Source organism: Urocitellus parryii, unplaced genomic scaffold, assembly GCF_045843805.1.
Source record: "Urocitellus parryii isolate mUroPar1 unplaced genomic scaffold, mUroPar1.hap1 Scaffold_105, whole genome shotgun sequence".
Lineage (NCBI taxonomy): Eukaryota > Metazoa > Chordata > Mammalia > Rodentia > Sciuridae > Urocitellus > Urocitellus parryii.
In genome coordinates this window covers 482545-507357 of record NW_027551821.1, presented here as the reverse complement: position 1 = coordinate 507357, position 24813 = coordinate 482545, and the positions used below count along the sequence as shown (strand labels likewise).

General features: G+C 49.2%; 1 pseudogene; it reads right to left on the bottom strand.

The window, feature by feature from the left end:
* Positions 1-206: 206 nt before the first annotated feature.
* On the bottom strand, positions 207-22922 carry LOC144251542 (leucine-rich repeats and immunoglobulin-like domains protein 1; annotated as a pseudogene).
* Between the last annotated feature and the right edge of the window lie 1891 nt (positions 22923-24813).

Genomic DNA, 24813 nt, shown 5'->3' with positions numbered 1-24813 from the left:
CTCCTGGTCACAGGTTTTCACTGGCTCCAAATTGGCCACCCTTAGCACACTGTGGGCCTTGGAGTTTAACCAGTTTGACACAGATTCATTGTGAATCTCTTCTTCTTTCCTCTGGATTATCTATGGGTGTCTTCCATCGAATGGCATCTGTTAGCCTGGGAGGGTTCATCTTTCTGGGTGCCGACGACCAGACCCGCTGCCGGCTGTCAGACGTGGGGAAAGAGGGTTCCTGAGCGGATGCCACTCGTGCACTTCCATGAAGGAAGGGGCCCCCGCGAGAGCCCTGCCTTCTGGGCAGCAGCAGAACTGTGCTGAGGCCCAGAGCTGCTGCGACTGTGGCCCTGGTACCCAGGGTCAGACTGGCTGGAGTTGTCATCAGGGTGCCCCAAAGAAGAAAGTGTGTCATGGTGGGACTCTGAACAGCCCCCCAGAACCCCTTAATGAGTGTGCCTGGCAGTGCCACAGCCAGCCTGGCAAAGCTTGCATTTGATATGTATATGATCTGTCATTTCCTACCACCCCATGGTGGATGCTGTAGAGAGACTGTTACAATTTGAAAAGAATGACAAGGGGAAGGGGGGAGTGGGGCGGCGGCACAAAAGCTGTGCATGTGGGCATTTCTCCCTGGGGTCAGTTCCTGTGGGGTAAGGTTAGAGCTCTGTTTAAGAAGCACCTGTGGCAGGTGCAGACAGGCATTCTTCCTGTTAACCAGGTGCTATGTTCAATGGCCCTCAGGTGGCACCTAACAACACATGGTCCAGTGACCCATGTGGTGTGAGAGAGGAAGTGGGCATCTGCAGCTCCAGTGGCTAAATAGGGGCGTGCAGTCCCTCGGGAAGGCTGATCCCTACTCCACTGCTCTGCCTCAGGCTCAGACGCGGCCTGGACCAGTGCTGGAAACAGCAATGCTTCCTCTTCCTTAGTGGAGTCATCGCTGGAATGAGAGAAGATGAGATGGAAAAGTCACTGCACTTTGGATTTTATGGCTTTACGAATGAAGTGCACGTGTAGAAAAATTCAGAGAGAAATCATAGGAATCTAACTGTCGTGTCTGCCCTGGAGCCATAGTACAGGATCCTGCCTTGCCTAAATTTCCCCCTATTGGGGAAAATATCAAAAGCAGAATGACTGCATTGATAAGGTATCTCTGGAAAAGAAGGAACGAGCCCAGCCATATGCTCAACAGTTATAAATCAACCTTTCTTAAAGACACTTCAATGCCATTTGTTAGACACTCCAATATTTTACATGATTTTCAATATACATTGTACCAAAATTTCTATAGATAAATAACTCTGTACATAAAAGTAATTCTTCCTGTTTCACATTGCCTCTCAGAAGCAGCAGATTCACATATTTTGTGAAAGTAACATTAATAAGTTAACTGTTGAGGACAAAACTCTAAATGTGCTTATCTTCTGGAAAAATGTTAACCTCTGATAGAACATCTTACACAGGTAGCCATTTGGCTAATATCTCCCCTTCAGCCTTTTGGCTAAAGAAATGTACTTTGAGATTTTTTAAGGACCTTATTTGTTTCAATGTAATTTTCAGTGAATTGGCACTCATAAGATGGTTAGCTACAGGGCTCAAAAGTGAAAACTCTCCCAGGTCTAGGGCTGAATCTTATGTAGTCTATGCCTAGTCCCGTCTGTGTGAGGGAAGGGTGTGGACAGGCCTGCTCTGGCTCCTCAGCAGAAATAGCCCTGAAGGGTGAGAACTTGATCTTTTTTATCCCCCAATGTAATATTATATTGGCAGAATTAAAACGTCACTATTGAAAAATGCACAGCTACCAACACCAGCAGCCTTTGCCTTAATAAAAAGCCTCAGCTAACAATCCGGCAACATGGATAAGACCACATTTGCTTTTAACAAAGAATGAAGAAAGAAAAGGAAGAAAGCCTAAATGTTCTGACCCATGGTGTGTGGTGGATTAGCAACATTCACTCCACCTGTCCCCAGGGCCCACTTCCAGGGTGATGAGGAGAGTCTCCTCGGTCACCCTGGCTGGGCTCCTGGCCATGCAGTGCACTTGGCTGCTTGCTGACTCTGGATGTGGGGTGAGAGCGGAGGGCCTGCTCCTTGGAGAAACTCTCCACGTCAGCATTGCAGTCACTGCACCCAAGAGAGCTGCTGGGCTGTGAAGGAGAGAGCGAGCCAGATCAGAACCACTGCCAGCTCATCTCCATCCCGCACACAGAACAGGCCACTCACTCACATCCAAGTGAGGTCCTGCTCCCCGACCAAAACCTTCACGGAAAAGTCTGGGGACATGCCACACTGTTAGTGGAGATGGGTCTTCCATGCTCACATGCGTAAGATCAAACTAATCTCGGACTTAGAGAATGTAGTCGCACTACTTTGATCACAGCCAAAAAATGAAGAAGAAAGCAAAAGCAAACCCCAACAGTTGAATTAGGTACCATGCAGGGTTAAGAGTTTTCTGAACAACTAGAAGTTTAACCTCAAAACAGCCCTGGTGAACAGATACTAAGTCTCCCTATGTTGCTTATTATTCTGGAAAATTTTTGCTCAGATTTACTGTATCATAAATAGTATCTAAGAGACACTTCTAGAATTAAAAGGGCACCAGGCCAGACCTTCCTGTTTATATAGTAAATTCAGAGAGAGTACTAGATGGAAATGTAGGCATCTCCCCTCTTCATTTAGTGAGTAGGTCAACCCAGGTTTTGATTTCAAAAAGGCACTCTGATAAAAGCATCACCTACCCATCTCAGGTGGACCAGGTGCCCGGTAGCTTTCTGTGTCCATGTTCCAGGGCTCTTTACTGTACCTGACACAGAGCTTGGGCTGCCTGCGCGTGATGCTGTGAACACCAACCTCTGGGAAGAGGCCTCCATCTCTGAGACACACACCTGCAACAGACTCCCCGGTTTAGAAACTGCTTAGGATGTCTCAATGAGCCTTAGGAACAGAATGGGCAGAGCTGCTGCTGCAGTCTTTCTATCAATGGTGGGTGGAGCTGGCAATGGGCCTGTTTCCTAGTAACATTTTCCCAGCAAGCAGTCCTTCAGCATCCACAACCATGTTAGAGGAGCAGCTCTCACGGGCTCGGGCTTCAGCCCAGCAAGTGCTCATGATCTTCCACCCACTAAAACCGCGCCCCTCTAGAGTGCTCTCCCTCTGACACAGAATACAGAGCATATCTGGGTACAGCCCTTGGACTCTCATCCCTTGGTATCCATGAGGGGCCGGGCCAGAGCCCCATGAAGATACCCAAATCCAGGGATGCTCAAGCCCCTTGTATACAATGACACACCATTTGCACATTACCTACATATGTCACCCCATATGAGTCACCTCTAGATTAATCATCATGTATACAATGACACACCATTTGAACATTACCTACATATGTCACCCCATATGAGTCACCTCTAGATTAATCATCATGACTAGTAAAATGTAACTATATACATGGCTGTTGGACTCTATTTTAGGGAATAATGACGAGGAAAAGAAGGCTGCATGTTCGTGCAGCTTCTCTGCCCTGAATATTTCTAGTGTGTAGGTACTCGAACCCACAGACACCAACAGCCAACTGTGCAAGCAGGGCTGGGATTCGGGGCCTGGCTTGTCCCTTGCAGCTGTTCTTACAGCAGTCCTACCTGGTCCCGACTGGGACACTCACTACTGATCCCAGGGGGTGACTTTCCTGAGACACAGGGTGTTAAAACCTCTGCAGGATTTGACAGACCAGGGCTGAGCCAAAGAGCAGAGGCCTTGGCAGGGCAGCCACCTTTTCACCTGATGCTGCCCATCTAATGCCAGATGCCTGTCTTGGGAGGAGCTAGAGGCCATCTCTACCCATGGGGGACAGTCACCCAGAGCCCCACCTCACTGTAACAGAGGCCTTACCGTCACTCTCGATGTCCTCATTGGCCCGGTGGCCACCATCAGTCCTGACCACAGTTTCTTGCTGGTCAGAAAGGGTCCCCTGAGAAGAGAGGTAGCTTGGAACACTGGTGGCACAAAGGTTTCATCTGAAAGGAGATAAGACAATGAAATATCAGGGTTGCAGTGACAACAGATGCATTTGCATATTCAATGTGAGGCCTCAAACAGGATGCCCTGGAAAAGCCATCGAAGCTGCTCAGAGACCAGGTGGAGCTGGTGCAAGAGAAAGGCCCTCCCAGACCTGAGACTTACCTGAGCCCAGGTCGAAAGCAGGGAAACCAATGTGAGGACCACAAATATGGAGAAGAGAGACAGGAAGGGGACCGAACTAACAAACCAGAGCACTGTGAGTTTCAGGGACAGTCCACCATGTGGCAAGCAGCAGGACTTATGAGGAGGATATCAGCAGGCAGTTTGTTAATATTTTTTTAAAGAGAGAGAGAGAGAGAGAGAGAGAATTTTTTAATATTTATTTTTTAGTTCTCGGCGGACACAACATCTTTGTTGGTATGTGGTGCTGAGGATCGAACCCGGGCCGCACGCATGCCAGGCGAGCACGCTACCGCTTGAGCCACATCCCCAGCCCTGTTGATATTTTTTAGTGTCAACTGTCATGGCTTCTCCTGACCTGAAAATAAATGCCACCATGCTCACCTGTGTTGGTGACGCTGTGCTGCTCGCTCTTCTTCCTGATTTGGTAGATGATGCACACCCACACCAGAGACGTCAGAAGGATGCTGCACACCAGGGCAATGGTGAAGACGCTCATGGTGGTCTCGTCCTTCCTGGTAGATGATGCACACCCACACCAGAGACGTCAGAAGGATGCTGCACACCAGGGCGATGGTGCACATGCTCATGGTGGTCTCGTCCTTCCTGCAGCCAGGTGTGGGCAAGATGCTCAGCTGGCTGTGAGTGCGCTCTGTGCCCAGGATGTTAGATATCTCTCAGGTGTACGGGCCTGCATCCTCCACCACCATGTTCTAGACCACCAGCAGCTGGTTGCCGGGTGAAGTGGCGCCTGTGGGTGAGGCTCAGTGGGCGGTTACCCTTGAGCCAGGTGATTGGGGTGAGGGGCTGCTGGCCAACTTTCACTGGAGGGCTACCATCTCCTCAACAGACACCACGCAGTCTTCCAAGGGTACCACCAAGGGCAGGGGCTCTGCCAGAGGTCAAGTGACCTCACACTCACTCTGGGGCCTCAGTGCTGTGGGTCTGCTTCGTTCTCTAGACATGGCACAATCCCACCAGAGAGCTTCTGTCAGAGCAGCAAATTTTCAGATGGCTGATCTCAGGTCACAAAGATGCTCCTGTTCCCAAGCTGGCCTGTGTCCCTGTTCTTGACTCAGACCACACCCCTCCTGCATGCTGTCTGGTCTCCAGTTGCTCAAGGCTCTGGCATGGCACTGGCCTTTAGTATTTTTAAAGAGATAGGGCCAGATGTGGTGGCACACATCAGTAATCCCTACAGGTTGGTAGGCCAAGGCCAGGAGGGTCAGGTGTTCAAAGCCAGCCTCAGCGAAACCGAGGCACTAAGCAATTCAGTGAGACCAGGTCTCTAAATAAAATACAAAATATGGCTGGGGGTGTGGTTCAGTGGCTGAGTGCCTCTTGGTTCTATCCCCAGTACCAAAAATATTTTTCTTTAAAAAGAGGAAAAATCCTAAAATCAGCCCCAAATTTCAAACAGTAGAAACACCTTCCAATAACTCCTAGGCTCCAAAGAGCAACTCCACAGCGCTTGCCCTAGGTGCTGTTTAAGACCCCTACACACACACACACACACACACACTCGGAATACATCAGGGATGGAACCTAAGACAGTCCGGGTGACATTCGCCGACACAGACACAGAGCCTGTTGAGTTCTGGGCAGTGCAGCTGTAAATGCCCATTTCCACATCAGTGATGAGAACACACGTCGTCTTCTGGCATGACATGCATGCGATGTTCCCGAGCCACAGGGAAGTCTCAGCCTCTGTCCTTCTGCCAGGCAATCTGGGGTTTGGGATGGCCCGTGGCAGCACACTCAAGGGGAGCCCAGGTGCCTCTCCGGATGGTGATGTCCTGGGGCCTTTTGGTAAATGATGGCAGCACTGGAAAACAGACACAAAGGGGATTAGGGGATAGCTAGCTGCAAATGCAGGGGATGCCTCTGGGGAAGAGATCCCCAGTGTGCGAGGGCCACAGCTCGCTCCCTCCCCGACCTGTGCCTTCACCAGCCCACGACTCTGCTACAGCCAACAAAGAGCAATGAGCATCCCAGGGAAAGAGCCAGCGTCTCCCCACCATGGCACGGCACTTCCTCAACCTCTCCGCTCCAGCTAGCGATAGAGTCTCAGGCTGTGGCTGACATTCTGCCTCCTGCACCTCATAGGGTGAGGGGTCATGCAGGTGGAGTTGTGGCCTAAGGCTTTCCTGCATTCACAAGCCACCAGGAGAGAGGCCAGCAACAGGAATACCTGCTCACGAAGCTGGAGTCGCAGAGAGAAGGTCCATGCCTCCCTGGGGCAGCTCGAGGGCCACACAGTCTGAGGGCTCACTGGCGCAGCCTGTGGGATGCCAGAGTCAGGGTCCAGCTGCACAGCAGGCGTCTCCACCATTCCTGACCAAGCTGCTCTGGTCAGCCAGGCACGTGGCACATGCCTCTCATCCCAGTGGCTCAGGAGGCTGAATCAGGAGGATCATGTTCAAAGCCAGCCCCAACAACGCAGCAAGGCCCTAAGCAACTCAGAGATACCCTGTCTCTAAAGTAGAGAAAATGGCTGGGGATGGGGCTCTGTGGGTAAGCACCTGGGGACCTCTTTTACCTGGTATAAATAACGACTTCCCTGGCAGGGAGTCACTTAGCGGTCTGAGTCTTGAGGTGGCAGTGGGGCCTCTCTCGGAATACACCAAGGCCACCCTGCCAGAGCGAGGTCAAGTTTGCTCTGTGTCTGTGGGGCTGACTGAGCACAGCGCACCACCACTTCTGATGACCCGCGAGTCAACTCTGTCACTGGCACTTTAAGGATCGGAAAATCTCCCCAGGTTCCATGGTGAGGGCACGTGCCCACTCATGCTCCTCCCGTCCCCCTCCACAAACAGCAGCCCTGAAGAGAGCCGCTCCGACACGCTGGTTCCTGAGTACAGGACCTCGTGCCACCCTCCAAGACACGGGTCCTGCTCTCTGCTGTCTTGAGAGGTAGCGACCTGCCCCTGCCCAGGATGGCCTGTGCCTCCACAGCTCTGCCACCCACTCAAGGGCACAGCTTCCCCAGGATCTGGGTTTGTGTAGAACCTGGAAACTGGACCACATGGTTCCCGGAGCACAACAGACAGAAGTGCAAGGCTCAGCTCTGCTGCTCACCTCACATCCCAAAAGTCACCCGAAGCCAAGGAAGAAGGGTGCTTTAATCTGCAGAGCTTTCTCCCGGCCAAACCCAGGGAACAGTGTGATCTAATTCCACTCCTGCCTCCGTCCTCTCTGAGGTGGACAGCAGTCGGAATGAGGTGCCTGGGAGAGACCAACAGGGGCACTTCCATACCGTCCACCGTGAGCCGGGCCTTGTGAGAGTAGGCGGAGCCAAGGTGGTAGGTGATAAGACACTGGTAGTGGCCCTGATGCCCCAACGTGGCAGGCCGGAGGTGCAGGATGGTGGTGTACTCCATCACTCCCCATCCTGCATGCATACGTGTCTGCATGCATACGCAGTTCTCTGTGTCTGCGTCGACCAGAAGCTCATTGTCTTTCTTCCAGGCAAACGTCTGGGGGGTTGCTGCTGCTGACTGCTGAGCACGTGAACTGGAGGTCCTTGCCCACTGTGGGTGATGATCTGTGGCTTTGGGAAGTCATTTTGGGAGAAAAGGGCCACCGTGAGGAGACAGGAGCCAGCTGCTCTCATGCTGGCACAAACCTGGGCCAGACGCTGTGAGAGCCTCGCCAGGGACACCAGACCCCACTCGGGTGAGGCCATGAGCACATCCTGGACTAGAAATGGGCCCACCGTGCTCGGTCATCTAGCCTCCAGAAGTCTCCGGGAGGCCCGTCCCACTGCACTGCTGGCACTCACACTCAGCACACAGAGGTGACACTTGTTGTGGCTGCACAAAGGACTCTGGCAGGATGCCTTCCAGAATGTCAGGACTTCCAGAAATCTGAACTCCCTTAAAATGATGAAAGTACTGACAAAATGGAAAGGATCAACTGTGCTGATTTCTGGGAAACCAAACACAACGATCCACTGGGTGTGGACTCAAGAAAATGGAGTCCTCTTAGAAAGAGATAGGAGCTCTCTGGTGTTGTGAGTTACCCCAAGTCCCACCTGCCCCCACCCCTCTCTGTGACAGCCTTGAAACTCAGCAGTTAGCAACCATTGAGGCGGCAGGTGGAGCTCCCCCCAAAGCCCCATCAGAGCAGTGTCACTGTGTGACCTGTCAGGCCACGACCTGGAAAGCCCCACGCATGAAGAAGCCACCACAGAAAGCCCTGTCCCCAGGCTTCTGATGAAAATAGTGGCCACTGTGTAACAGAGCCACTGTCCAAGGTGACTGTACCAGTCGGGGCGGACAGGACAGTGGTCAAGAAGCTGAAGGAGAGTCAGGCGAATGAGATGCCAGCAGCAGGCCCTGTGAGGTCCCCCAGAATCCTGGGAATCAGAAAGGCCACATCCACGTACAGGGCTATCCACGCACCCTGGAAAGACCCAGGGGAGCCCTCACTTCTTGCCTGGGCTGGGCTGGCAGACATGCACAAGGAGGAAGTGAGGGTGTGGCCCACCGTGCACACACTCGGCCTGGGTGAAGGACTCAGGATTGCTGATGGGGGTGACCTAAGGACTTCTGTGTCCAAATATTGGCTACTCACTAGTAAACCAAGCAGGAACTCAGGGGGTGTACAGAGCAGGCTCCACAACAGTCGTCAGGAGAGGCCCTAAAGGAACGGTGACGGAACAGCAAGTGCTGGGGGAGGACAGGAAGATCGGACTCTGGACTTGCCACCTCATTTCATCTTTTTTTTTTTTTTTTTTGAGCTAGGTCTGGAACCCAGTGGTGCTTCACCACTGAGCCACATCTCCAGCCCTATCTCACTGGGTGGCTTAGGGACTCACAAACTTGCTGAGGCTGACTTTGAACTCAAGATCCTCCTGCATCAGCCTCCTGAGACAGTGGGATGGGGCCTGTGCTATCGCGTCTGGCATATTATTTTATCTTAAACACCCAATTTCAACCATCAATTATGAAACAGGAGAAAAAAAGTTAATACAACCTGTCCCTGAGAAAACTGAGACCTTGGACTTATTAAATAATATCAGCTCTTATAAAGATACTAGAAAAATTAAAAGAATCAGTGTCTAAGAGAATTAAAGCATGACAACACTTTCTTACTCAAGAGAAATGAACAATGAACAGAAAACTTAAAAATGAACCCAATACAAACCATGGCATTTAGAAGTATAGTAACTGAGATCATAAACCCACCCCAGGGCTGGGGTCGAAGCTCAGTGGTAGAACACTTGGCCACATGTGTAAGGCCCTGGGTTCAGTCCCCAGTACGACATTTAAAAAATCTAAATAAAATAAAGGTATTGTGTCCGTCTACAAATAAAAATATTTTAAAAAAATCTACCCTAGAGGGCTCAGGAGCAGTACTGGGCTTGTAGATGAGTCCGTGAACTTGAGACAGCAGAGATATCCAGTGGGTGGGAAACAAAAAAATGTGAAATACACAGAACTACAGAGATCTGTACAAGAGCATCAAGCATGACAACACAGAGATAATGAGAGTCCAAGAAGAGGACCGAGGAAGAGGGAGAGTATGTTTGCAGCTCTGATGGACCCAAACATACGAAACTGGGTGGAAAACATGCACCCACATATCTGAAAAGTTTAATGAACTCTTAAGCAAAATTCATTCAAAAGGCCTAGGTGTGTCATAGTCAAGCATCAAATGCCCAAATCAAAGAATCTTGAAAACAGCACAAGGAAGACAACTTACCACATGCAGGGCATCCTTGAAACCACTCGTAGCTTGTTTCTTATTAGAAACCAGGAAGGTCAAAAGGCAGTGGGAGTCATATTCAAAGTACTTAAAAAGTCTGTGAATCCCAGATCCAGCAAAACTATCTTTCAAAAATAAATACGAAATTAAAACATTCCCAGATTATAAAAAAATATCCAAATTGAGAGAATTTATTGCTACCAGACCTGTCCTACAAGAAATACTAAAAGGAACTGGGCATCATGGCACATGCCTGTAATCCCAGTGGCTCATGAGGCTGAGGCAGGAGGATCATGAGTTCAAATCCAGCCTCAGCAAAAGTGAGGTGCTCACCAACTCAGTGAGACCTTGTCTCTAAACAAAATACAAAATAGGGCTGGGATGTGGCTACTCACTAGCAAACCAACCAGGAACTCAAGGGGCAGTACAGACCAGGCTCCACAACACTCATGCAGGAGAGAACCTAAAGGGCCTCAGTGGTTGAGTGGCCCTGGGATCAACCCCCAGTACCCCTCCCAACAAAACAAAAGAGTAAATGATGAAACACTCTGATCAAAAGGCAAGGAGAGCCATAATGGATACACTACCTACAAGAAGTAGTTTAGATCCCAAGACAATTAAACAGTCACCCAATGTGAGACGAAATATTTTATCATGTAAATGAGGAAATCAATCCATCAGGAAGACATAAAAATTATAATATGTGCATCTAACTGAGATTTACAAAATGTAGAGCAAAACATCTCAGAAATGAAGAGAAGAACAGACAATATAACAATAATAGTCTATTTCCAAAGATGGCCAGATAAACTAGGCAGAATGACAAGGAGGAAGAAGACTTGAACTACAGTATACATCTAACATCTACATCTAACATATACCCATGGAACACACTCCACCTAACAACAGCATAATATTCTTTTGAAATGTACATGGAATGATCTCTAAGACTATATTTTAGGTCAAAACATAGGTCCAATAAAATTAAAAAAATGGAAATCACACAAAATATCTTTTTTTTTGATGACAGTGGAATGACTTTTAAATCAATAGTGAAGAGAATATTTGGAAAGCAACCTGTGGAAATTAAGCAGTGCACTTCTACACAGTAAAGAAATCACAGGGACCCTGGAAGATGCTTTGAGTTGAATGAAAACTAAACACATCATGTTAAGTCTCGGAAGCTGTGCCTAAAATGATGCTCATGGACTTATTGCTGGAAATACCTGTATTAAAGAAGTTTAGGATTGATAATCCGGTTTTTTAACTGAGAAAAAGAAGAATAAACTCTGCTCACAGCAAGCAGTAAGAAGAAATTAATAAGGGTTTGAGCAAAAATGAAAGTATGAGGACCGGAAAATGAGAAAATCACTGCAAAGCAAAAATTGGTTCCTTGAAATTGAAAAACCTTAGCTTGACTAGTGGGCAGGTGAGAAAACACAGAAGACACAAAACTGGGCACCCTATTACTAACTTTCTGTCAAGCCAAAGGGATACAGGGAACACTCTAGCTACAGTATACCAGGTAATCAGACCACCTGGTTGAAATGCTCAATCTCCTAAACTGACTCAAGAAGAAACAGAAATTTTGGATCAACATTAAGGAGACACTTTAGAGTTTAAGAATTTTTAAATGTACAATTTTAAAATTCCTACCAAAAAAAAAATCTCAGACTAAAGTGAATTCTACCAAACATTTAGAGAGAGAGCCAATCCAAAGCATCCAAAGCATTTTTTCTTCCTTTATTTGGACAAGTAGATGTGAAGAGAATATCTTCCAACTCATTTTATACAACTATTACTCTAACAACAAAACCTAAGAAAAACATCACACACAAACCAACAACAACCTAGAGAACAATGTCTGAGTATCGATGCAAAAACTTAAGCAAAACTCCTAGCAAACTGAAATGTATGGCACCTAAAATGAATTTCATACTATAATCAATTTAGGCTGAACCCAGGAAAGCAAGGTTTAACATCCAAAAATCAATGTAATAGACCATTGTCAATAAAATAAAGATGGAAAAAAACCCACACATTCATTTCAGACACACACACATATAACATATAACATATAACAGACAGAATCCAATACCTTTTCATATTAAAAATGCTCAAAAATTGGGGATAAGAAGGGAACTTATTCAACTACATAGAGTTCATCTTTGAAAACCCACAGTTAATATCACACTTAGCTGGGCTTGGTGGTGTGCGCCTGTAATCCCAGCAGCTTGGGAGGCTAAGTCAGGCATAAAGCCAGCCTCAGCAAGGACGAGGCACTAAGCAATTCAGTGAAACCCTGTCTCTAAATAAAATACAAAAGTGGACTGGGGATGTGGCTCAGGGGTTGAGTGTCCCTGAGTTCAATCCCTGGTACCACTCCCCCACAAAAACTATTGTAAATGGATTTTTTGTTGTTATTTAGTACCTCACAATTGCTGAGGGTGGCTTTGAACTCGCAATTCTCCTGGCTCAGCCTCCCAAGCTTCTGGAATTAAAGGGATGCACCACTGAGCCTAGCCCTAAAAATATTTTTTAAGAAATTTTTGCACAACTGTCAAGAAACTGAAAAACAACAATCACGATTAACAGAGTAGGAAATGATATTTACAAATCATAGACCTGATGAGGGTCTCATATTCAGAATTGATAACTCATAACAAAATAAATAGTGAAGTGAATATGGACAAATGTCTTGAGTAGCTATTTTTCCAAAGAAGCTATGCATGATCCAATAAGCATCTAAAAAGTTGTTCAACATCATGAGTCACTGTGGAAATATTAAGACTACCATGAGATTCCACTTTGTTCCTATTAACAAATCTAAAATTAAAAAATAAAAGATAGCACATGTCAACAAGCAAGAAGAGAAATCAGATCCCATACATTGCCAGTTTGTTTGTACAATCCTGAAGCCACTTTGAAAAAAACATTTTGACAGTTCTTTGGTCAAACCTAGAGCTCCCATATGTCCCAGAGATTTTATTCCCAGGTGCAATCCCAAGAGAACTCACATAACGAACCAATGAATGAATGTTCACACCCATTAATCATCAAATCCCCAAAGTACGCACCATCTAATATTCACCATCTGATGAAGGGATGAAACGAAACCTATATCCATACAGCAGGATGTCATTCAGTAACAGAAAAGAAACTGATGCTTTAAAATTTGCTCAGGGGCTGGGGCTGGGGCTCATCGGTAGAGCACTTGCCTAGCATGTGTGAGGTGCTAGGTTCAATCCTCAGCACCAATAAAAATAAACAAATAAAATAAAGGTATTGTACCCAATTGTGACTAAAAAAATATTAAAGATAAAATAAAATAAAATTATGCTCAGGGGTCGGGGCAGCTCAGACCCCAGATTCAATCCCCTCAGTGGGGGAGAAGACCAGGCAAAGTGAGAAAGGAAGAGTTCCACAGGCCACATACCGTCCAACGGCTTTCATGTTACCTGTCCAGATTAGGCAGGTCAGGTACACACGTGGTTTAGTGACCGCCAGGGTTGGCTGGGTGCCAGGAGGAGAGGGAGCACCTGCTAAGTGTGGGGTGGTGGTTTCTTTCAGAGGTGATGAAAATGTTATAAGTCAGAGAGTGGCCATGATGACACACACTTAGAATATTCTAAATCCAAAGTTCACATTTTAAAGAGGTGAATTTTATGACATGTAAATTATATTTATCACACACACACACACACACATACACACAAAGTTTTACTGAATAACAATTCACCTATGCTGCAACTTGCCCCTTACAAGTTCACAACTGAATAGTCTGTAGTGTATTCATGTGTGGGTGTCATCATGACTATCGTCAATTTTAAAATATCTTTGTCAGTGACAAAGCACCACAGTCTACAACCAGTCACAGGGAACATCCAGGAAAGGGAGATCTATAGAGAGAGGAAGTGCCCTAGGAAGTGCTCCAGCCTGGAGAAAGATGGAGGGGGAAAGCAAGTAGCTACAAAGTGCTTCTCCTCAACACAAGGCTCTTCATGAGAATGCTGCCTGCCCTCTTTGGTTCTTAACAATAAGGATTGGGCCTTTTCCCCATTCCTACCCTCCCCACCCAAATCAAGGGTCCACCTGGAGTGGCCTCAGGACTGGGATGAAGTCAGGGCACCATGATGACCACCCTCTGGCCTCTGACATCTTGTAGGCTGTTCTCAGAAACCTCAGTCAGACCTGTAGGGGGCTGACATTACAGACGGAACTTACTGGTCCCAGAATCAGTGGTGTGTGAAAGGAGGCGAGCTCATCACTCTGCCTGGTCCATGACAGAGCGGAGCTCCTCCAACCCCGGTTACGTGGCACCCCACCTCTGAGCATCCATCAGTGCCTCTGCTCGCTCAAACCCACCCCAGCTCATTCAAGAATCCCTTCTCCATGCAGACTTTTCACTTTAGGCAAACACATGTGAGAATGTGTCCCTGAAGTAATTAAAGGGGTGATCACCCACTTTTTAGAAAAGAACGCATTTGACATTACATAGAGCAGCAGTTAGCCCCTCACAGCCTGCAGGCTGCTGCTCTTGTGCCAGGACACATTCCATGGCACACAGCCTCACCTGTTCCTCTATGTATTATTCATGGCTGCTTTCTGCTTTAACAAGCTTGCCAGGGATTTGCTTGTGGCCCAGAGTCCAAAATATTCACGTCATCACCCTTTAAGAAAAAGATTGTCACTGAGTGTGTTGGTGCACACCTGTGACACCAGCAGCTTTGGAGGTTGAGTCAAGAGGATCTCAAGTTTGAGGCCAGAACTTGTTTTGTTTGTTTGGGGCAGGGGATTGCCCTAGTGATACCCTGTCTCAAAAAGGGCTTGTGATGTGGCTCAATGGTTAAGCACCCTGAGTTCCATCCTCAATACCGCCCCATCACAAAAAAAAAATAAAAAAGATATTGCCTACCTTTTGATCCCAAGCAAGCATCACTTCTTTCGCGGGGGCAGAGAGTAACTGGGGATTGAAATTGAACCCAGGGACACTTAGGCACTGAGTCCCATTCCCAGCCCTTTTGACATTTTTATTTAGAGACAGAGTCTTGCTGAGTTGCTTAGAGTCTCAATAAGTTGCTGAGGCTGGCTTTGAACTTGTGATCCTCCTTCCTCAACCTCTTGAGCTGCAGGGATGACAGGCGTGCACCACCAAGCCAATTTCCCCATGTATTTTTTTTAAAGAACGATTTAACTTACATTCACCCATCAATGATCATAGCTGTTAGAAAAAGTGAGCATAAAGCAATTACAAGGGTCTGTTACTCTGGAAGTTCTTCCTCAAGCTCACAAAGGCCCCAGGAAGCCCAGGTACTTACAGCTTCTTAAGATTCCCCATCTTGATAAAGGTGTCCAGCTGCACAGAGCTGATGGCACGCTCTTCCAGGTCCCTGAAACACAACACAAGGACTTGTGCCAAGAAGCCCTGGGTGCTGGGCTGGGGTTGTGGCTCAGTAGTAGAGCCCTCACCTAGCATGTGCAAGTCCCTGGGTTCGATCTTCAGCATCATATAAAAATAAAACAAAGATATTGTGTCTATCTACAACTAAAAAACCATAATAATAAAATATTAAAAAAAATAAACCCCAGGTGCCCTTCCAGCCAGCCACGTGTCTGAGCCCGGAGACTCAGAGGTTTCCAGGACAGCCTTGGCTTGAGGTGACCCACAGGTGATGACTTCACAGGAGGTGGCTCTCACACATGTTGACACAGCACGTGAGGTGACACGCGGACCCAGCCAGTCTGAGGGGCAGCACAGAGGCTGGTGTAGCCTGCTCAGCAAGTCAAGGCTCTCCCAGCAGAACATGGGTTCAAACTGGTTCAAAGAGGAAACAAACCAAAGCACACACACTCAAGGCAGCTACCCCAGGAGCACTGTGAAGGTCTCAAGGCTGGCTGGCCCCCTTCCTCCCAGGGCTGTGGAGGCAACCACAACCATGGAGAAGTTCCCAGCGGGGTGGTGTATGTGTCACTCTGCTGGCTGGCCTGGTGGGGGTGGCAAGGAGGCCAGGGCCTGGGAAGGAGTGGTGCAGTGGCGACACAGGCAGCGGCAGGGAGGAAGGTATTGTCCACACACCAGCTGCATTAATTGGGAGCACACCAACTGGCCATATGTTCTGTGACTGCTCTGGCAGGGGCAAGATCAGGGCCAGAGTTGAAGCAGCTGTCACTTCTAAATAGCCTGTTTCTCAGTTTACAAAGATGCCATTAAATCACCACCAGACTTGGCTGCGGCCACCTTTGGCAGGCCTGCGGGACAGGCAAGGTCTGGCAAGATACTCACAGATGCTCCAGGCATTCCAGCCCCATGAACGCTCTCTTTGCCATGGACTTGATCTTGTTCCCAGTGAGAGTCCTGCAGTTACCAAACCTCCAGGAAGAGAGAGGGTGGGGGAAAGGTGGGGAGAAAGAACACACGATCAGCGCCATGCTCCCTGGTCAGCCTGTCTGGTGAGAGGCAGGGAAGCTGACCTGTGCTGAGATCCCAGGGAACATACACAGCCCTACCCCTTCCGAGAGGAAGCACTGTTCTCTATTACAATTCAGTAGCAAGGACAGGCTGAAGGTGCATGCACTTTAGGGCCTACAAAGGCCCCCTGCAGATTCCATCTCACTCCAATCAGAATGGCACTCATCAAGAATACAAGCAATAATAAATGTTGGTGTGGATGTGGGGAAAAGGCACACGCAGGCATTGTTGGTGGGACGGCAAATTGTGCAACCACTCTGGAAAGCAGTCTAGAGATTCCTCAGAAAACTTGGAACGGAGCCACCATTTGACCCAGTTATCCCATTCCATGGTTTATACCTGAAGGACTAAAAATAAGCATTCTACAGGGACATAGCCACAACAGTGCTTATAGCAGCTCAGTTCACAATAGCTAAGCTATGGAACCAACCTAGGTGCCTTTCAATAGATGAATAGATAAAGAAAATATGGTGTACATATACAATGGTATTATTATTACTCAGCCTCAAAGAATGAAATCATGGCATTTGTAGGTAAAAGGATGGAACCAGTGACTATCATGTTAAGTGAAATGAGCCAATCCCCCAAAACAAAGGCCGAATATTCACTCTGATCTGTGAATGCTAGCCCAAAACAAGGGTGGCTGGGGAAAAAATATAAATCCATTGGATTAGACAAAGGGAAATGAAAGGAAGGGAGGGAGATGGGAACAGGAAAGGCAGTGGAATGAATGGGACATAACTTTCCTATATTCATATGTGAATACATGACCAGTGAAACTCCATATCAGGTACAACCACAAGAACGGGAAGTTAGACTCCATGTATGTGTAATATGTCAAAATACACTCTACTGTCCTGTATAACTAAAAAGAACAAATAAAAGCCATTGGAAAAAAGCCTCTTGCAGCAACAAGCGGAAACCACTTGTTGGGTCTGGCCCTCTGTCTCCAAGGGCCTCCTGAAGGGGGTGGGGGTGAGGCAGGCAATATCATTACAGGAGACAGGCTGGGCACTGTCTCAGTGAGAAGGAGCAGAGGGGGTAACGAAAGCTGTGGATCTGAAAACTGCTGCCCACTTCTAAGACCTATGTTCCAGGGATAATGGTTCCCAAAAGAGGTAAGAAGGGGTCAGGAAAACAGGTGTCTTTCAGGGTGGCTCCCCAGCTCTTTGCACCTGAGATGCACCCTGGCAGCCAGCGTGTGGCTGTGGTGAGCTGGGTCCTTGCCCTCAGCCTGCAGGAGATGCTTTGTGCTCTGTTTTTTGAGCAAAACCCTAGATTTTATATGATGTCAACCCATCAGACACAGGTCCCACCAAGAACCAGGTAAGAAATCTGCCATACAAAGGCCAGTTCTACCTCCCACTAGAGAAGGCAGTGAGCAGCAAGTCCCCCGGCAGGGATGCCAAGAAAGGGGAGGTGAGCCCTCAAAATCAAAGGTGGCAGGGCCAGGCCATCGCCAAGTGTCTGAGCTCCAACCTAACTGCCACAAGGCAGAAGCAGCAGGTGACCTCAGGATCTTGGACGGGGAGACTGCCACACCTGCTCTGCAGACACCACCAGCCCACAGGTAAATGTCCCCCATTTCATCAGAAATAAACTCCTCCCCTGGGGGCCTCCATTCCAAGGGCCCCAGCAGTCACTCCACGTTCAGCCTCAGACAAAGCCAGCTCTGTTTCCCGTCTCCTTTGGAGGGCAAAGAGCAAATAGGGCAGAGACTGCTGTGAATGCCCTTCTCTCTGAGGTGGTATGCATGGACATGACAGCAATCTCACCCCAAAAAGCACTTGTACAGCCTCACAATTAAGATTTCTATTGTAAAACAAATAAACCAAATACAGAAATCCTGGTGGCTTAGCTTAGGCTCTGTCACCACAGAACCAGCAGCAAATAAGAGCTCAGTGGGGCACCAAACCCCAAGCAAGGCTGAGGGCACTGCCAACTTCTCCAGTTTCTCAGATCCCCCCAGGCTGAGGAATGTGCACTCCAGGTCCTCGTAAAAACGAATGGAGCTAATCAGCTAAATCTGCAAACTAGATCCAGGAAAAAGCCAGGCTTTATTTCAACTAAATATCAGTCACGTTGACCCCTTTTACATCGAGGCCAGGCTATTATTTCTAATGGTGACAATAGCAATAAAATGAATTCTTGATTTTGCAGGGCCAATTGTGCTGTGGGTGCATTAAAACAGGCCTGTATCTTCTCCCTGCTGGCATGTGGGGGATGGGTGGCGCTCCAGCTAGACCTGGCAGTGGTTCCAACAGACAGCTGCTGGGTGGCAAAGGGAGCGAGGCTTTCTGCTGGGTGGATGTTCTGTCCCACAGCCAGGGATACCAAGGAAGAATGGCTAGCCTCTCATGAGTCTCCTGCCTAGTCAGTCATGGGCTCCCAGAGGCTGAATCAGTGCTTGCCCAAGCCACAGTGGCAAGGCACAGGGGGACAGTGCAGTGGTGCTCTTGTCCCTGGGACAATAATGACAGGCACAACCTCCTTTCCCCTGGAATCCATTCTGAAGGCCCTGCCCACCAGCTACAGGACTTCCTACCTCGTGGGAACCCAGAGGCTCTGCATCTCCCCAGACTCCCCTTTACACGGACCTCTGCTCCCAGCCTCCCAAAGAATGCCCCAGACACGGGCGTGGCCACAGGCAGACCCCTGCATCACCTGTCCCCCTATGTCACTACAGTCCAGTGACCTGCCTCTCCTGGGGTCCAGAAATTCCCCCTTCTCTCCTCACATGCTGCCTGTGCAGGTCCCCAGCAGGTGACTCCAGAGCCATTTTGGAACAGGATCTCTGGAGAGTAGGACAATCCCAGGCAAACTCGGGGGAAAGAAACACTCTAGCGGCACCAGGAAGCTCCAGTTTGAAGAACAACCTGAGCTCAAAACTCGGAACAAGGATGGGAAAGGCAACGTCCTCCCAGTTGTCACAGAGGGCTCTGCTGCCCCCACGGCTCTTCATAGGAAATATCTTCATGAGGCCTGGCCTGTGCTGAGGTAGCAAGGACCCCAGGAGAAGCTCCCCCGCAATCAGAGGCAGATCCAGCAGACGAGCCTCTGAAGCTCTCCAAAGGCCAGCCCAGGCCACCTGGCAGGGACTCCTCATGGCTCCTCTGTGCCTCTCAGGGGAGCCCTGCAGACTGGGGCCAACCCATTCAGAGGGGGCAATGTGGCATGGTGGCCACATCTTCCAGCACGGCCAGGCCACAGAGCTCCCAGTGACATGCTGAGGAACCCAGCAGGGGAGGGGATCCAAGCAGCACAGTTTCCTCCTTAAACAGTCACTCAGCACCAAGCACAGAGGTCATTCTGGAGCTGCACACAAAGATCTGCTTTTCTCTTTCCCTTATAATGCACAAACCTTCACACACCACGATCACAGACCAGGCTGAACCCCAGGTGGCTGTCACACACCTACAGCTGTCATCAGATCGTGACAATCTCATTATCACCTCTATCTCTTCCCTTTTGTCATTTTCTAATCCAACTGGATTATTTCAAATCCAAATCACAGGCATCAAATTATTTTATTTTATTTTTATTACTTTTGGTATCAGGGGGTTGAACCCAAGTGTGCTTAAGCACTGAGTCACATCCCCAGCCCTATTTAATGTTTTATTTAGACACAGGGAGTCACTGAGTTGCTTAGGGCCTTGCTAAATTGCTGAGGCTGGCTTTGAACTCGTGATCCTCCTGCCTTAGCCTGAGCCACTGGGATTACAGGTATGCATGACCACACCAGGCTAGAGCCCACTTTCTGCTGCAGGACTCAGACACAGGACAAGGGAGCTGTCAAAGGGGGATCCAGTGCATGCCAGCACTCAGAGAGCCAGGTACTCAGAAATACTCACAGCTTGCTGAGGCTGCCAAGGCCTGTGAAGGTGCCCCTGGCGTCCTGTACTGTGCTTGAGGTCTCATTACGGTCCAGGTTCCTGGGGAGAAGACAGCAGGAAACTCTCAGTCACAACCCTCGCACCACTTTGTTTTCATTAGTTCTACCTGACAACAGAATATAATATGGCATAATCTTTAAAACATGGAATATAATTCGTTCTAATTCAGTCCCCAGTATTCCCCCCTGCCACTCTCTGTGGGGACAGGATAACAGCTTCAGACTGGTTTCAACACAGCCTAAGGCACCCAGGTGCACCCTAGGGGCCTAGTGTCGTGTACGGTCATGAGGACTGTGGCTCTGAGAAGCAGGCCCCGCTCTGTACAGCCTGCAGCATGGCCAGGGTCCCACGGCCTTCCAACACAGCTGATGCACACCCCAGATAAGCAGCTTCCCCACCAGGCCTGGGGGCAGGAAGCAGTACACACCACATGACAGAAAGCCCAGTTTGTACTCTGCCTGCACAGAGTGGACATCTTTCCCTGGCATGAAGGATCAGTTGAGAAGTTCCTTGAGGTTCTTTCTTCTCTAAATCAACCAGATCCCTTTTATGGACATGACCAATAATCTGGATCAAGTCATGTAGAAGAAAAAAAAATCAGCCAGCAAAGAAAGGGACGCTGGCCCTGTGCTCCCACATGCTGGCTGGTGAGTCTGGGGCCCAGAGCCCATCTCCTCATGAGGCCGGCACAGAGCTAGACATTGAGCCAGGGAGGACATCTGGGTGCTGAGTCAGACTTGTGACCCCCCCACCCTGGGTAGGAGAGATGGGGCCGACTCTCCAGGCCAGGCTCCTCCAGCAGAGCAAATCCCAAGGCCAGTGACTCAGCCCCCTTCCCAGCTTCCAAGGGCAGGTCACAGTACCCAGGCGAGACACCACCCCTGGTGGCCAGGCCCTGTTCTGTATGCACTCTGCCATCTTCACCTTTCCACCAGGCCCTCGTGCCTGCCCTTCCCTCTCCTGAGCCCTTGCAGAATGGACAGGAACAGAAAGGAATGCTCTTGGCTCCAAGGGGGACCTGGAATGGACAGTGCCAGTGGGGAGGGGGCTCTGGCTGAAGGTGAAACACTCCCTGTGACCTTGCCACAGTTCATGCCTATTATCTTCAGATAGCATGAACCCAGGCCTGGGGCTGCGGCTTTGTGCACTTATGTCCTCACTCCTGCTGCCAACCTTTTCCTCTTCCTCTGGCCTTCTAAGTCTCAAAGCCTGGTCTAGTTATCTTGGCCCTGCAGGACCTCAGCTTGAATAGCTTGGCCTGGGGCGCTTTGGCTCCCCCAAGCAGTGACTCCACATTAAAGCCAGTTCCACCAGGTGCAAGTGCAGAGGGACTTCCTGCCCCAGGTGCCTGCAGCAAGCCCCTCTCCACTGGGAAATCGTGCGTAAGAAGGAGGCTCCACCACTGTCTGCTAAAAATCACACATCCCTCTCATCCCTCTCTGGGGAATTTCTGCTAACAGTTTGGAAACTATCTGAGGCCAACAATCAAAAAGTTTTATAAAAATCCCAGAAAAGCATTCTGTGGCAAATTCTGGCAACTCACCTAACGGGACACTTAGAGGGACATGGCATTGTCACCCCCACCTGGTGGAATGACTCCTTAATGAGGACAAATAAAGACATGGAGTCCTCAACTCCACCTCGTTTGGAAATGAGGCACACCAGACACCAGGTGTGACAAAGGAGTTTTGAACTAGCTAGTTTTTGATCTAGTTTCTCCATTGGCTTGGAGAAAAAGACATAGAGGGTTTAAAAAGTGAAGCCAGGTGCAGTGGTGTACGCCTGTAATCCCAGCAGCTTGGAGGCTGAGGCAGGAGGATTGAGAGTTCAAAATTAACCTCAGCAAAAAGTGAGGCCCTAAGCAACTCAGTGAGACCCTGTCTCTAAATAAAATATAAACAGGACTGGGGACATGGATCAGTGGTTGAGTGCCCCTGGGTTCAATCCCTGATACCCCCCAAATAAAAAGAAGATGATTGCAGGGACAGTATGGCAATGGCTGCCAACCTGGGATGCTCACCTCAACAGCAGGACCCAGCATCCTCACAGGCACAATGTGCAGCTTCTGCTTGGTAACACCATGCTTTTGGGTTTAACCCCTCAGGCATCATCCCAGGGTCACAAGACATTCTACATCAGCTCTGCACACACAACACATCAGCTTGGGGTCCAATTCACATCCAAAGCCAGTGAGAGTGGAGTTTGGAGAATTCCCAGAGAGGCCTTCGGTGGCCGGCTCTGCCTGTTCTGCTCCCCCCCCAGGACCCTGGGGCTCTGTCACCCCCACAGCAAATGCCATACAAGATGTGCAGGTTCTTGAGTCCCTGGAATGCGCCCTTGGTGATGTGGCTGATGGGGTGTGGCTGGGGCGCAGAATCCTCAAGCTGTCCAGCTCAGGAGGGCTCTCCTCATCCAGCCACCTGAGGTTGTTGAAGGACAGGATCCTGGGGAGGTGGAGGGGCACATGTCATTATCGGGCCTCACAGAGTTGCTTACAACAGCCAGTGGGATCTCAGTGGGCAGGGAGTATCTCACAGTGGACATGCAGTGAGATCATCCACCTGGTCTAACAACAAGGATGGCTGTGCAGGTCCTGGTGTGGTTGAACTGTGGGGATGGCACAAGGTCATGCAATACAAATCCTTCCTGCTGGTGTCCATGCTGGTCCTGATTCAGGCTATGAAAAACCTTTCTTGGCAGAGGATTGACACCCAGGACATGCCCCTTATGGGTTGGATGCTGCCACTCCACACACTGGACAGCAGAAGGCGCCACACATCACTGCCTGGGACAACCACTCCAGCGTCTCTGCTTCAGCCTGGAGGCTCTGGCCTGAGTGTCACATCTATCCTTCTTGTGAGCAGGAAAGGACACACCCCAAATCATCCACTAAGCCTGCATATAAGACTCAAACTTCCTCCCAGTCACTCCTGCATTCCTGACACAACACTGGTGCTCTAACTTGGCATATTAGACACCTCTGGTTGAAAAATGGGAAGTTTAGGCTGGGTCAGGAAGAAGAAAAATAGTATCAGTGAAGATTAATGGGTTTTTAAAGGGGGCAGAGACCAGCATTCTTTCCCTCCTGGAGAAATAAGTCATGATGTGTGTCAGTCTCAGACCCCGGCAGGAGACCAAAATTATATCCTCATCTGCAATTATGGAATTTTGCTTAGGGGAGGGGCGGGAAAGCAACCTTCAGCTTGGCTCTGAGGTGACATGAGAATAGGGCAAACTTCTAGGACTAGTTAAGGCACACGGCAGCGACCTCTGACCCCCTCTAAAGGGCACAGCACACAGCTGTGCACAGCCAGAAAGGGGAACAGCAAACTCAAAACCCCGCCAAAGCTCCATAACACAGCTGCTCCCAGGAGCCCACACACCCTCTGCCGAGTCACAGGACTGTTCCTCACCTTAGGAACTAGACAGGCTTAGGACTGTGGGACTCCACACCTGCCCTTCTTCCCCAGGGCTCCCAGCCCAGGACAACAAAGAACCATGTGTCCCTGGAGTCCCCTGGTGCAGTCCCAGCCTGAGCAAAGAGCTTGACATCCGACACCCAAAAAAGACAATGCAGCAGCCTGAAGCATCAGGAAGACTAATCTAACACCCCAACCTGAATTGCAGTGAGCAGGAGGGAGAGGCAGGGTGCTGCTTGGCACTCGCTGTGACCACAGACCCAATGAGAGCGAAATGCCAGGTTAGCTGAGGGATGTGCCTGGGTACGTGACAGGGGAGACACACCATGGGAGAGACGGGGTCAAGATTCGAATGCGAGGGCAACATGAAGATCCTAGGCCCCCGCAAGCCCCCGCGAGTGTGTGCAGCACCCTTACTCTCACTCACGTTAAGTGATTTTTCTAGGCAAAGCCTACGAAAAGTGGGAATGAGGAGACAACCCTCCCAAACTCTCTTGAAAAATAAGGAAACACAACTGGACTAAACTAGAGCATTATTAAACTGAAAATGTTCACCTAGGGAGGAACCCAACACAAGTGGAACTCTAGAAATGGAATGCAGACACAGAAACATGCCCAAATCTTCAGACCCCATGGCTATGCAGCTCTGGCTGTGCACGCAGGATGGAGGGGTGTCACCACCACTGCATGCTCTCAGCATGGGCAGGAGTGAGCTCAGGTGTCCTCAGGCCTAGCCTGGCCTCCTGCCTGGGGATCTTCCAAAGGGATGAGGGAGCTGTACTCCTCTGCACACATCTACCTCCTCCACCAAGCACAACACAAAAAGGAAGGAGCCAGGTCCCTGGGGGTGGCAGGACAGGGAAGGATGGGGGGAACTTTTGAGAATTTTTTTTCTTTTTTTTTCATGGTTCATGGGTGAACTGTTATTTGGCAAATTATCTGTGGATAACAGGTTGGGAGGAGAGACAAGTTGTTATTACTATTTTAATTCAACATGGACAAAAGTATCCCAAGGTCTTATGAAGACGCCTAGCTTTAGGGACAAAGATATGTTGTGAGGAGTGGCTGAGTGGCTTGGGGCTCAGAGACAGGGAGCATGTCCCATTCTTCAGGTTAGAGCTCAGACATCCAT